The 14,449-nt window shown below is 48.1% G+C and overlaps 1 long non-coding RNA gene across 1 annotated transcript in view; it reads left to right on the top strand.

Annotated features, from left to right (window-relative positions):
- Window positions 1-11,766, top strand: part of LOC135991007 (uncharacterized) — an 82,933-nt gene extending 71,167 nt beyond the window's left edge. Inside the window, exons 5-9 of the long non-coding RNA XR_010606472.1 lie at window positions 134-237; window positions 5,938-6,041; window positions 6,454-6,643; window positions 7,274-7,374; window positions 11,321-11,766. This is a non-coding gene — a long non-coding RNA (uncharacterized LOC135991007). The remainder of the gene's footprint in view (window positions 1-133; window positions 238-5,937; window positions 6,042-6,453; window positions 6,644-7,273; window positions 7,375-11,320) is intronic.
- The last annotated feature ends 2,683 nt before the right edge of the window (window positions 11,767-14,449 follow it).

Genomic DNA, 14,449 nt, shown 5'->3' with positions numbered 1-14,449 from the left:
CAGAAATTGAAATGTAGCCTCTAGTTCAGAGTATGGAAACGGCAGACAGCTGGGAAGGTAAGGTTAGGGGAATAATGCTCTTTGCTTGCTATATTTTTGTATTCTTTCCCACAATTTCTGCTGATGAGCACAGCTGAGGGAGAAGGCGTGTTGGATGGAGCTTGGATATGACACCAAGGAGCTGTACTGATGTTCCTATGGCACATGCATGCAGTGACAGTATCATCACCAAAACATGTAAGTTCTTGTGATGCTTTGCCTCACAAAGCTCATCTTACCTGACCATCCCCTGGTTTTTCCCTGCAAAGCCAATGATTTTAGAGGGATGCCCAGAGAGCCGTGTCTGCAAGCTGACAGCAGAGAAGGGTCCTCCACTGACCCTTTTTCCTGGCATCTCTAGGAAGACCAGGCAAAATTCTCATGTAAAGCCTCCTCCTCGCTTTTATTTCTCCATCAGACATAGCAGCAGCTCCTGTGAGCTCCCTGCTCAGCTTTTTCCCAGGAAATGTCTCTTGGTATGTTTTCCGGTTTAATATTTGTGCTCTGTGAAGCATCTTCCTTTCATACTAAATGTGCACCTATTATATGCGTGGGTTATTCTCAAATTCCTAGAGGAGGCTGGAGCCTCAGTGTGTCTATAGCATAGAGAAAGGCATCTCTCAAGCAAGGAAGCTCCCAACTTTAAGCAACTTTCAACCTAGGAAGCTGGTTTTTTTCCTTGCCTTCTGGAGAACTTGGCTAGAGGCTGTGCATGAAGGCTTCTCCCAGATACAGGCTACAAGCATGAGCAAATTCAAGGCCAGAAAAAACATTTTGGAAAGACAATGCATTGGGTTTGTGGGTTTGTGGGTTTTTTTTTTCACTTGCTGGGGGAAAGCATTTGTGTCTGGATTTGTAGAAGTGACCTCCTGCAGTTACTCTGCAGATTTAGGACTCTTTATCCCACTGTCAGTAATTTTTACCAAGTTGTAAGAGCTTGATTTTTTTTTTTTTTTTTTTTTTTTTATTTTCCCCCACTCTAAAGCTTGGCTTATTATACACATTTGTCATCAGCTCTGGGGTCCTGGTAAAAGAAGACTAAAAAGAACAAGCAAACAAACAAAACCTACCCAGCAGGTCCCAGATTTTTATTTTGCCAATAGTAGTTTGGGATGGACTTAGGATTTTATTAAAAAGCTTTTCCAACCCTTCTGAATTTCGGTGCAAGCTGTATTCCCAGCCTCCCGCAGACTCCGCAACGCTCAACCAGGGGTTTCATTTAGGTTTATCCTGAAGACGGGACACTTTGAAGGTAACTCATGGGGATGTCTGGGTGGAAGTGCTGGGAGGCTGGTGGTCCTGCCCGGGTCCTTGCAACATCCTCGGTAGGGTTTGGAGGATCGGGGCAGGCTCGTGCTGCCGCAGCTCTCGGCGCACAGCAGGCGAGGGAGGCAGCACGGAGCCGTTCATCATTTTGATCGAGCCTCCTGCTGGGAGCTGCGCGAGTTTCAAATGCTAAATTAAATGAAGCAGGAATGTTGTTGTTTCAAAAACAACTGGCCACGGTGACCTGTGTCGACATGTATCCTGACGTCTGATGGGTCCCCAAGGAATAAAGAAGAAGGGAGAGATGGAATTGTGAAAACACATCACTGGAAAGAAAATCTGATCTTGGAAGATGATGAACAAGAAGGACCCTTACTCCTTCCACAAAAATGTAGTGTGAGGAGCCGCCTACTGAGAGAAGATCCATTTCACAGCGTCTCGCACAGAACAAGCTCTTCATCTCACTTTGCTGGAGGAATGCCTTTTGCTGTGGGGATGTTTGCGTTGCCAAATTTGCTTCTTCAGGTACTTGACAGCATCTGAAACCAGAAAGGAAAAAAACCAGAAATTAATTTGAAAACATCAGTCCTTGTTTTCACGCTCCCAATTTTCTCTTGACAAGAATCTGACCATGCAGAATTAATAATCTCCTCCTCTTCTGTGAAAACTGGAAAACCCAGAGAAAGTTCCCATGAGAAAAAAACACTCAAAACAACCAGGTACAAGATGAGTTCGGGAAGCTCTTTTGCCCTGACTTGCTAGCCAGTGGAGGTCAGGGCATTGTTTCTGCATCCCGGTGGCCTGATCAAGAGCATCCCCAGTGCAAACCAGTCTAGACCGTGATGGACTGGCGGGAAGGTGCAGGGCAGGTTGCTTTCCCTTGCCGCTTGTTTGAGGCTTGCAAGATAAATGTCGGATTTGAACGACTAGACTGTGGGCAGCCAGTGCAGAAAATCAATTAAAATACCAAGCGGCTTAGAAACAGGAGCTTTAGTTACTCCACAGACAGGTCTTTAAAGGGGGAAATAGCCGTAGCCCCTGGGTAAGACCTCCTCTACCCTTGTGCTTTTTATCCCAGGGGTCTCAGAACATTTCTCTGTCGTGTTTTCTGCGCATCAAGAGTAGGTGGCCGGATCTCCAAGTGTGGGCGCAGGGCTGGCATCTTGTTTGCGGCACGTGAGCTTAGTCACCTCGGGACATGGGACATTGGCCGTGCAGTTTGTAGGGGTCTGATGGTGGCCAGGCTTTAGCAGCGTGGGCTGCAGAGAGGGATAAAACCGCCTGGCAGGGTGGCCGATCTCTGTGGCTCAGGCTTAGGCTTTTCATCCGGAGTAAAGTCGTCTCTCTGTGGGACCTAGGGCTCAGCAAGCACTTTGTTTATCAGTGGATTGGGTCTGCAAGCCTGGGAGACAAAAGATGCCCTTGTGCACACAGGCTTGCTGACAAAGTGATGGGTATTAGAGGGGAAAAAAACCCCAAAAATCATACTTTTCTCAGGGAACACAGGGCTGTAGAGCCTGTTTATCCTGTCTGCCTGTTTATTTGCTTTCTGCTGACTTTCTGTAATATATCCAGCATGGGTCTTCAGCGGTGGCAGGAACCGCAGGGATTTCGGCGGGTCTTTGGTGGCCCATCTCCTCACTCTTCAAAGCTGTTGCACAACCCAAACCAGCATGTTAATCATACCCCGAGCATGGAAAGTACAGAACAAAACAAAGCATTGATGAAACTCTTGCAGGCTTTCCAGATGCCTGTCCACATCGATGTCCTGCTGGGAAGTACACAGGGTGAAATGAGGCTCGGTGGGAGCCAGCCAGGAAACGGGCTGTGCTCCTCTTCTCTTTTTGCCAGCCCAGTGGAAGAGTCTTGGGACACAAGGTTGCTCTGCAGGACGTGCTGCTGGCTGCCAAGGGAATGAAAGAGCCTGTTTTTATTTTTATGTAGCTTTGGGGAAAGGGAAGACAAGCCTCGCTTTATGCTCTGCATCAAAAGTGTGGGTGCACAAACTTTCAGCTCTTCTTTCTGCCCGCCTGCAACAAGCCGTTCCAAGTCGTTCTTGGGGGTTGCTGCTCAAATGTCATTCCCCCACCCCAAAAGGAGGCAGGAGGATTTGGGATTTAAACTCCTCATCTAGAGAAAAACAACAATAATAATAATAATTAAAGAGGAATCTGCCTGGAAAGAACAGAGGAGACTTCTGCCTGCCTGCAGGGAGGAAGGGATTTTAAAATATTCCCTGTTGGCAGAGAGATGAGTTATCACTATCCCTGAGCAGCCCAAGTAGGGCAGAGCTAAAAGTCTGAGCTGTGCAATGGGGGAGTTATTTGGGGTCTGGCAAAAGGGGGTTCACACCATAGACAGCTGATTTTTGGTGAGGCCATGCTCCTGGCCCGGTTTGCAGCGATGCTGGTCTCAGATAACTTGGTGTGTTTGCAGCGAGGTTCATGCCACATTAGTAGGTGGATTTTGGTGGCCAATGGAGCTGGAAGAGACATGGGCTCTTGTCTGCTGGGCACTGTGCTGCCAGCTCTTGCTGTTCTTGAGAGAGTCTTGCAGCATCTGGTGTTGTTTCCTGCTATTAGCTGCGTGGCTATGCGATGTTCTCTGCTTTCGCTTTTCCTCCCTAAAGAAAGTTTCCAGGCTTGAGGCTGCCAAAAAACATCTTGAAGGCAAAGAGCTGAGCTCACCCAGGGGCTTAGGAAGAGGAAGGAAGAGCAGGGAGAATCCATCGCTGCAAATCTCTTTTTCCAGGGGAGGAGAGAAGGACCAAATGCTCCTTCTGGATCGTTGGGGTAGAGCTGGTACTGCCTTGGGATAAGGGGGACAGGAGGGGGTCGTCTCCTGAGTCTCTTCCACGTCTGCATCAGGGACTTGGGGTGTGCAACACCCCCTGAGCAACCTCATGCTCCTGCCTGATGAGTCCATCTCTCTTGCAGCTGGGACCTTTGGAGGATGCTGCTTGGGTGCTGAGCAGCCACGGGCCATGGCCTTGTCCCTTACTGGGGTCAAGATGCTTCGGGTCATGGGGACCAGCTGTTCATCGCTGGTCCTGCACAGTGTCCAGGACATGAAGCGCCATCTGAGCGCTGTGGTATTGCATAAATGCTGGCTAACGAAGCTTCGCCCCATGCTGAAGCCAAGCGATGACATTGCAGAAACAGTCTAGGTCAAAATAAATTGCTTTCTGGCATTCTGAGATTATCTAAACCCCTTCCTTTTCCCAGGATGAAAAGGAACAAAGGCTCTTGCCTGATCAGGACAGAGCCTGGAATGCCATTTCTGTGAGCCACGAGAGCTTGTTAGGGATGAGGGTAAACAAAGAGATTTGGGGTTAATTTACTCGGGAGGGGGAGGCGGGAAGAACAAGATGCTGATTTTTGAAGCCTGCCACTTCTCCTGTCAGTACCAGCAGGTTGCTGGTTGGGGTTCTCGCAGGCAGTGGTGTCTTTTCCGCGTATCAACGGGCAGCCCTCGGTGGTTTCTCTAACAGCACATTGATTTTACACAGACTCTCTTCCAGCTCAGCAGCCGCCCAGCTGATTAAAGCGGTGTTGGTACCACCCTGTCACTTCTGCTGGGGCAAAGCGGGGGGTGTGACTCAGCCCTGCCTGCCGGGGGGGCTTTTTTTTTTGCTCTTCACAGGGAGCCCCGTGGCCTTTTTCCCACTCAGAGGCTGTACTGATGCTGTATTCCCCCGCTCGCCCTCCCATCGCATCTTATCCGCTCTTGCCGTCTGTTCAGCAGCAGATGCTTGTGCACCTATGGAGGAGGAGGAGGATGCTGGGTGTTTGCGGAGTTTTTCAGAGCTGGCAGGCTCCGAATCTACCGGCACATCCCCATCTGGGGTGAATACAGCCCTTGGCAGCGTGCTGGAGCTGCTGGAAGCTGGTGGTACCTCTGACGGTGGGACCAGTCTCATCTCCCCGTGCTGACCCCATCCCGTCTCCTCAGCTGCTTGGTGAGGAACAAGACCTTAGGGAAGAAGCAACTAGTAAACCTAGGTGTGGATTAAAAAAAAAAAAAAAAATTAAAAGCTATTCCTTTGCTTAGGAAGTGGGTTTAGTGATCACATGTTGAAGTTCTTCTGCTATGGGAACGTCTCCTCTGGGTTAGGTGTGCGTGGCAAGGAAAAGTCTTTCCAGAGCAGCGTGCTGAGCCTCCACAGCTGGGAATTTTCTCTAAAGTTTCATAATATCCTTATTTTCTCACCCTTCTGGCTGCTGGAGCCAGGTGACTGTGAAGCCTCCTAGTCCTCGTTCTAGCACAGAGAAGTTTGCTCTAAAAGAGTTCAGAAATGAGAGAGGCAGACAGAGAGAAAACCAGGGTGTTTAAAAAAAATCTTACAGGTTTGAAATGCTTGAAATTGGCCATAGTGCAAGCTTTGCTTTTCAAAAGGCATGTAGCTCCACGTTAATGCTGTCTGTGGAGAGCCACGGCATGAAGGGAGAATTTCTTGCCATGAGCTTCCAAGCTGTGGACTGAATAAAATCCCTCTTTTCTTTTTTTCTTTCTCTGTGTTTTATTTTTTTTCCCTCCTCCTGAACTCACTTTGGTTTATCCGTGGAAATATTTTAGCAAAAAAAAAAAAAAAAAATCTAAAAATGTTCATCTTCTCCTCTCTTGTCCCCCCAGTTTGTAATAGCACAGTGGATTTGCCTGTTGCTCTGGTGTCTTCCCAGCTGCCCATGGGACCCCTTAGAAGGGAAGACCATGCTTCCTACGGAACAGAAACTTGGGTATTCTATTCCTTAATTTTGTATTTAGCGGACTGAAAAATCTCAAAAGGATCATCACTTCCTTATCATCCTCTAATGGTAAAACTTGGCTCTCCCCACCCTCCACCTCAGGTAGATGAATCTGTAATAAAAACAGCCCCTTCTTTTTGTCTGGCGGTGCACGAGGACAAAAACCTTCTAGGGGTCTGAAGCTGAAACTCACCTCTCTGGGCAGATTCAGAGCTTCCAGAGAGAATCCCAGTTCTCATCCAAAACTAACAGAGAGAAAATTTCTTTAGGAAATACCACCATGGGCCAGAGAGCATTAAACCGTAACTTTACGCCAATTAATAGCCATGTAATTACAACCTGCCCCCTCCTACTTTGCTGCTGACTTCCCCGTGTAATTTTCTTTTAATTTTTTACTTAATAGGCATGCATGAAAGATTAGTTACTCGGAGCGCTGCTTGCATATGATATGTAGTAGGTTCAGCCTTAAGGAAGACTTAGACGCGCTCCATCCGTCCTGGGCCAGCTCAAGTGACAGCGGAGTGACACAGCCCACCAGAGCAAGGGAAATGAAGGGGAAAAAAGTGTCAAGGATGGACAGAAAAGGCAAAATGGTGAGTAGAGCTGGTTGCTGGCCTGCAATAGGGCTGTGACTTTTCTTAACTTTTCTCCTAGCCCCTTATTCTACTCTGGGTTGGGTCTGTTGTATTAATAGCTTGCAGCACCCTCTGTCCTCTCTCATTTTCCTGTGTAAAAATGGCATTTTCTCCATCGCCCAGAAGAGTCCTCTTCTCCCTCGAAAAGGGAAAAGTCCTTCCATGCCAGCCCTGATGTAACAGGGTGAGAAGCTTCCCCCATCCTCACTCTGCTATACCAGTTTCAAAGAGGAGAGGGGGAAAAAAAAAAAAAACAACAGAATTGGAGACTTTCATGAGCATTAAATTAAAACAGTGCACAGGGTCTGTTTTGGTTCCTGGGTATGAACGTTGTATCAACTCTCGACTCTGCCTGCTGTCTGATAACAGTGGTACCCACCGGCTAGGCTCAGCCTCTGGTGTGATATGCAGAAAAAAAAAAAAAAAAACGGAAAGAAATAAAAAGCAGCAGCCTTGTGTAGCCTGGTAAATGTAATTTCAGGTGTCTCAGCCTCTCTCATTACTCCTCTTCCCTGGCTCCCAGGTAATTAATTCTGCAGAAGGAAAAGCCCAAATGCCTGAGTCGTGTAACCCTGGATCTCCCAATAGGTGCTGCACAGGGAACAGAGTGATTTAACCTGAAGGAGGTGACAATACTCAACTGGAGACCCAGAGCACAGCTGCGGAGGTGCACAGGGGATCAAGGGAAGGTGAGAGCCCCTTTTGGGGACATCCCTTGAGGATGGGTGGAAATGGGGCTGTGCGGGTGGGTGTCCTCCCGTTAACTCTCCCTGCACAGCACAGGGAGGTTTGTCGTGTGCTCAGCACCTTGAAGATACAGGTTCCACGCCCAATATGGGCCATTAGATGCAGGTTTGGTGCAGCCCCTTTTCCTGCTGCTTGGCAGGGTTTAATGCCTCACAGAGTTTGCACGTAAACCACCTGAAGAAGCTGCTTCTTGGCCACAGCACCCTTTGCACAGCCTCTCCCTGATGCACTCGCGAGGTAATTAGATAAAGGCCGCCAACAAATACATGCATTTAATAAGTATGCTAATTGGTATTGACCAACATGTGGCAGGCACTTTGTCAAGTGCCAATTAGGAGCGCCTAAGAACTGTTCGAGATACGAGAGGCCGGTGATTAGACCTCGGGGTGGGGATCTGAGGAGACAGCGGCTGCTAACCCGGCGCTTTGTGCCCGGGTAGGACCCATCAGCCCTGGCAGAGAGGGACAGCAGGGACGGGACGAGCACGGGAATGTGCCAGGTCCTGTTGATCAATCCCAGGGTCATGCAAGGGCTTGCCTCTGTGATGGATTAATTTGATCAGTATCAAGCATGCACAATGTTTTTATTTATGCCCTGAGGAGTGTAGTGGGTGGGATAAAACAGTTGGATTAAAGGGATTTGCTTCTGCTTGGGTCCGTAAGGCAGGGCTGGGGCAGACCAAACAGGACTGTGTCTGCAGAGGCGTCATTCCCATTGAGTTCAGCCCACACGTAGTGACAGGAGAGGGGAATTAATTCCTTTCCCTGGGATGCTCTGTGTTGGCCCATGCTCCCACTGCAGCCCAGTTTCACCAGTGTACTCAAAAAGCATCAGCCTTCCCTTTAACAGGTTTATTCCTTCATCAGTCACGCACTAGAAAAAGCTCTCCTTTCCCCACTTTTTATTTTTTCTATTATGTTCACAGGAAGACTTATCTAACCAGCTGTCTTCCCCAGTAATGAAGTACAGCAGCAGGCAGTCTGTGCAGCCCGTAACTCCACCAGTCTCCCTCCAACCCATAGGCACTGCAAGCTAAAATTTCAGCCCAAACCAAAGCATGGTAGAGCAGTTCACCTACCCTGATTTACAGGTGGGTGTCTCAGTTAGCTGTCTTCCACATGAGCAGCACAGGGAAGAGGAGGAGGAAGAGCAGGTCCTGAGATGCTCATGGTTGGTACAACCTCGGTGCTGATGTTGCCCAACCCTACTGTGTGGCCAGAGCTGCTCTGCTGCCACCCACATTTGCAGGTGTTTGGCTACGGGGTGTCCATCACCCCAGCATGAGTCCCATTCCCACACAATCTGCTTCCCACCGTGTGTTTGCAGCAGCCTCACCGGGGCGGCTCTGCTGCTCTCATTCGCCTGGTTTGGTTTATTTATTGCCACCATTAATTAATTTTGTTTGGGTAGGAAGGACAAGTCCCCTGAGACTGTCTGCGCACTGGAGACCATTACTGCATTGGTGTCTGAAAGCTTCAGCACACAAAAAAACCCCTCGCTGCTGTCAGCCTGGCACAATTAATTAACCGGCCCTGTTCAGAAGCTGCAGCCCAGTGTGTCTTTATTGTATAACGAGCCTGGCCCTGGGATGTCTTTACTCAAAGCCCCACTCGAGATGAAAGTGGCTTGGCTCAGAGGCTTGGCTACTGCCAGGACTCCAAAACTACACTAAATACACCATCTTTTCCTAAGAAAGAGCCTGGGCATTGCATGGAAAGGCCAGCCATCTCTCCAGGTGACACTCATGGGCTCCTACGTCCCTCCTGATGGAGGTACTGCTCCCGCCTTCTGCTGCCTGATGGCTCCTGGAGCTCTAAGCTTGGCTGGAAAGCCAAAGCTTGTGATGGTCCCTCTTGACTTGGCCCAAATTCAGCCTCTGCATCCTTTTTGTAAGAGCAGAAGAAAAACAAGCCTGGCTTTCTCCAGGCTGTGCTGCTGTCTCGGCATGTGTAGCTGCTCCTGGAGCACAAGAGCAAGCGAAAAGGAGCAGAAGCTGTTTGGTTTTATGTGCTATCAGGAGCACATTTCTCAGGAATACAGTGACCTAATCTCACTCTTATTGATTTTGAGCTATATATGTGTGTATATATATTTATACACACACACACAGGGAGACACACGCACTGCTGAAAATACAAAATCCTCAACTCTGGGAAGGGCAAAAATTGTTTCCTCCAGGTTTGTCTTCAAGCCCAGTGAAATGACTGACCCAGCTCTGGGTAGGTCCGTGAAATGCGTCCTTGTTCCCAGCCCCGGCAGTGATGCAGGAGCACATTGTATTTAAGTAGTTTCCCCTTCCCAGTCGCAAGGCTGAAGGTATCCAGCCTCCCAAGAACATCACCTTCTGTTATTATTGCTTTCCTCCCTGGAATATGCAAAGCGGGAAGAGAAAAGCCCCAGCAAATGAGGCAGAGCAGTTTATCTGACAGGCCAGTGCTCTCCTAGATAAAGGAACAAACGGAGTTTGTCTCGTGGTCAGGGTGACACTTTGCCACAAAAGAAGAGCAGGGAGAAGTTAATTAAACTCTAAAGAAGCCATTTATTAGAAGAGAAAAGCAAGACATGGCTTTTCTTCAATACTGGAGAAAGCTTCATTATAGAAGGAAACTGTTCTTTAGCAGTTAATAAACTATTTTCTACCACTTGGCTTTGAGGAACGGCTAATGGAGTGTCCATGGCTCATTTTAGTATGCAGTTTTGCAAGGTGTCCATGGCCCATTGGCTAAAACGGTTTAGAAAACAGCTCTTTTCTGAAAACTAGGGAACTGGAGAGCTTGACAGGTTGGTAACCAAAGGCAGAGCCTTTGGTGCATCGTTTTCTATTTGCCCTGCACACACAACTGCCACACAGTCCCTACCGACTTTTTTTCTCATTTCAGCTTACGTTAGCCATGCTAAAATTCAACAACCTTATTACCTGTAAAGCCAGTGTGCGTGGTCGTAGCTGTGACTTTCCCACCTGCACCCTGCTCCCCTACGGAGGATACTGACTTGAGAAAACACTTACGCACTTGCTGATGATATAGTATTGACGTGCGTTTTGTTGTGCGTCAATCTGGCTGCATTTCCCTGAATTTGGGGAGCCCAAGTGGATCTAGGGGGAAAAAAAGGAAATAATAATGTTTGCTGGTAATGCTGAGTTAATACCAAAAAGATTAAAATACGACCAACCTCCAAGAATGGGAAGAGGACCTTATGATACTTCGTGAGTGGATAATAAAATGGCAGATGAAACTCAAGGCTGCTAAATGAAAAACAATGCACAGGGGAAAGATCATTCTAACTTTACACATGCAGTGATGGGCTCTGAACTGGCTATTACTGCTCAGGAAGGGGATCTGAGAGTTATGCTGGAAATATCTGTCAATATGACACTTCATGCTCCATAGTAGTCCAAAAAAACAAATATAATGATAGGAATTATGGGGAGGCAAGAGAGAATGAAATGGGGAACGTTACTGTGCCGCTTAATGAATGTCTGGTGTATCCCACCTTGAATAATTTGTGAGCAGCTCTAGTTTTCCCATCATAAAAAATGGATGAGAAGCAGCCTAGAAAATTATCCACTGAAGGCAAGGATTGATAAAGGCAGGGCTAGATATGAAATAGTTTGTATCGTAGAGCTGAAAAATTAATCAGCAATGATTGCTCAGTTCAAGAAACGCTTGATGTCAGGAGTAGGAACATCTAGAGAAGCTGCAAGAGGCAAAGGCAAACTCTTCACCCAGCACCCAGTTAAAAAGTAGAACTCGCTGCTATGGGAAATTATAGGTGCTGAAAGCTTACATAGACTCAGAAAGTGTTTAGATATTTTCACATTAAAAAAAAAAAACCAAACATGTTATGTTGTGTGTGATTAAATGGTTGTTTCTCCCCATTCTGTTGCAGAGTGACTATGTGGTTTGACCTGCCCTGTGCCACCAGCAGGAACCGATGGTCCCATCCAGCCGGTGGCTTTGGCTTTCTGCTTTTTCCACCTCCATCCAGCCCTGCTGAGCTCATTTTGGAGGCTTCTGAGCGGAGCGAGTATTTAAAGAATGTGTTGGAGGCATTTATAGTGTTTTTCCCTCTATTGCAAATACATGGGGAGCAATCCTGCCCCTCTCCCCGTGGGGTATGTGGGGTCTGGGTCTCCTTCTCTGCCACCGAGGGGGACAGGCAGAGCCCGGGCAGGTTTTTGCAGATAAAATAGTCCTCAGACCTGGGAGATGACGCTTCATTCCTCGGCGGAGTCCAGCTGCTGGAAGTAATCTGCCCGATGATGGTCCACTTTATGGCTGGGCAGACAGGCTGAAATTCACTGCTACCGCTTACCAAAGACTAATGAAACGTTTCCTGAGACAGCAATAAATATCTCCTGCCATGACAACACTTCTCAGTGCCTCTTCGATCCAAGAAAATGTTTTAAAAACTCGGCAAAGTGGGAGTTTTTTAATGCCTCTGTTCTTGCTGCATGCAGTTGCCCTGGATGCTCCTGGTCAGGTGGGATGGGGAGAGGCATGATGTGGTTCATGGCTCTTTGGGGAGCTCCAATTCTGGCCCAAAAGTGGGTGCTGGGGAGTAATAAGCTTCTTTCTGGACTGGGTATTTGTTCATCCTCCTTCCGTGAGGCTGATTAAAACAACGTGAGCGAGCAGCTTATCAGTTACAAGGGATCAATAACCCCCAGCTCGTGTTCTTCAGTCTGAGAAAGTCTGAATAACGTGGGGCAGGGGGGATCCGAATAGTCATCGCCGATCGATAGCTCTCCCCGTGCGAGCATGCCACGGGTCGGTGGGTGATGGTCGTTTATCAATGCCACTGGCTCCCTCCCTCCCTGGCACCGCATCTTCATCGGCGGCTGCAATTAATCCGTCCCTGTAACGTGGAGCAGAGCAGCTCCTGCTCGCTCACCTCCGCTCCCGCCCCCTCCGAATGGCATCACGTCCAATTAGCGGCACTTAATGACAAACAAGTGAGACGAAGGGATGATGTTGATGTGGCCGTCCTGGTGTTGGGGAAGCAAAGCTGCATTTGGAGGGTGTCCTCGAGTCAAGAGCGTGAGCAGGAGGAAAACTCCTTCTCCCCAGGCTGATGGAAAGGGAGGGGTTTGCAGCTGCTGTCCCCTTCCAAGGGGCTTCGTTCTGGTCCAGAGCAGCTACGCCTGATGTCCCCATGCATGGGGCAAGGACCAAACCAGGAGGAGATGGGGATGCACCAGGCTGGGCCAAGTTCAGCTCAGGGCTGGAGGGTTTTTGCCACCTCTGAGCTGGATGAGAGCTTAGGGACGGCCATCCCATGAAGAAATGCTCTTAGCAGCTCTGGCCGCAGAGGGAAAAGGAGGTGTTTGGTAGCAGAAGAAAAGCTGATGGTGGAAAAAGCGTGGGGAACCGATAGATTTTTGTTTGTTTGGTTGGTTTTTTGTTTTTTAAAAAACCTAGCCAGTGAATCGGTCTCATTGCTGTGGTCACTTCAAAATGGATCAGCAGAAGTAAAGCGGGTTTAAATCCACAGTGGCTTGAGGAAGCCTGAGCAGTAAAATGAAGCTGACAGCGTGATGTTGGGGAGCAGCCCATGAGGATGCTCTAGCTGGGTGACATGGGCACCGTGCATTGATGCCCAGCAGAGCAGGCACAGCCCAGACCGTAATATTCCAGTCCCCCACATCTTTCTGCCTTCCTCTGAGATCGTAACAGCTACGGGCAGCCCGAGAAGAGGGGTGGGAACCCACAGTGATGGGGAAGAGGGAGACATCAGATGGCAGCAGCCACCAGAGAAGATTGACTTAATGGGATCAGCCCTTGTTTTCCTATTATTATCAGCACCTTGGGAGTGCAGCTTCTCTAATTGATTCCTTTGGTCTCTAAAACACACAGCTGAGGTCCATGCCCCATCAGCAGCTGCTTGTGCTGGTGGGTTGGGGCAGGCAGAGAAGCACAGAGGTCCCTATACAGTGCCAGGTATCTCTACAAAGCTCTTTCCAATTAATTTGTCCCTCCTTTGGAGGAGAGGAAGGGCTCACCGGGTTTTAATAACTCTGGAGTAAGGACTTTTCTTCCTGATGTTGTTAATTTTGCAATGCATTTGCAATGTTATTTCGTTCAAGTTATGGGGGGGGGGTAGGAATGGCTATTTCTTAATCCTGCTTGGGAAAGAGTGACCTCTTCTACAAGGCATTAGCATCTTCCAAAATTGGTGTGTATTTTGAATGCCTTCGATTGTAATGTGGAATTTTCTTGCTGGCTGCATAAGTGCCTGGTGTGCTGAAATCCAAGCCTGGGTCTCCCTCCGGTGTGTGGCAACCAGTTCACTGGCTCATGGGGGAAAGAGTTTCCCTCGGTCTCCATCAATGGTTCACTGGGTTTGTAATGTGAAGTGGGAAGAAAGGACGGGCTCCATTTGTGCTCTTGGTATCACTCAGCATTTTCTATGCCTTTGGTAAAGTTGTGATTGTTATCAAGGCTATCGAAATCTCCAGAGTCTGAAAATCAAGGTGAAAGCTCGCTTTCATGGATTATTTCCAGTCACTTTTCTTCTGGCTCTGCTAAAAATAACACAGGAATAGCTTTCTTAGAGCTTTCCTATTCCCTTCTGGCTGGAACGGAGAAGGTCAGGAGGATGAAAATAGAGTTGGGGGAAGGAGTCACGGCAGACTCCTCATGTGTATGGATTTGGATGAGATTGCTTGCTGGTTTGTGTTTGCCGGTTTTCTTTTTTTTTTTTCTTTGATTTAAACCTGATTAACTTACTTTCTGTATTTCCTTTAGCTGATGCAATGGTGAAGGCTGTGTATTTCAGTCCTTCTGGTGCAGAAAACTTGCTATTTTTAACCATTTCCTTTTGAAAGCTCTTTAGAAACACTTTCGAATCTAGAAGCTGGTCCAACAATATTGCCCCTTCTGTTATGGGACCTTTATCCAAGACCTTGGGATGATGCTGTGTTACATATCTTCTGTTAGGATAGCTGACCTGCTTTCTCTTGCAATGGCTATGGGGTGTGTTAATTAATGGATTGGTGCCTAAATGTGCTGTATCTTT

The sequence above is a fragment of the Caloenas nicobarica genome, chromosome 7 (genome assembly GCF_036013445.1).
Source record: "Caloenas nicobarica isolate bCalNic1 chromosome 7, bCalNic1.hap1, whole genome shotgun sequence".
Lineage (NCBI taxonomy): Eukaryota > Metazoa > Chordata > Aves > Columbiformes > Columbidae > Caloenas > Caloenas nicobarica.
The sequence above is the reverse complement of the archived record's forward strand: the minus strand, read 5'-3'. Positions and strand labels throughout refer to the sequence as shown.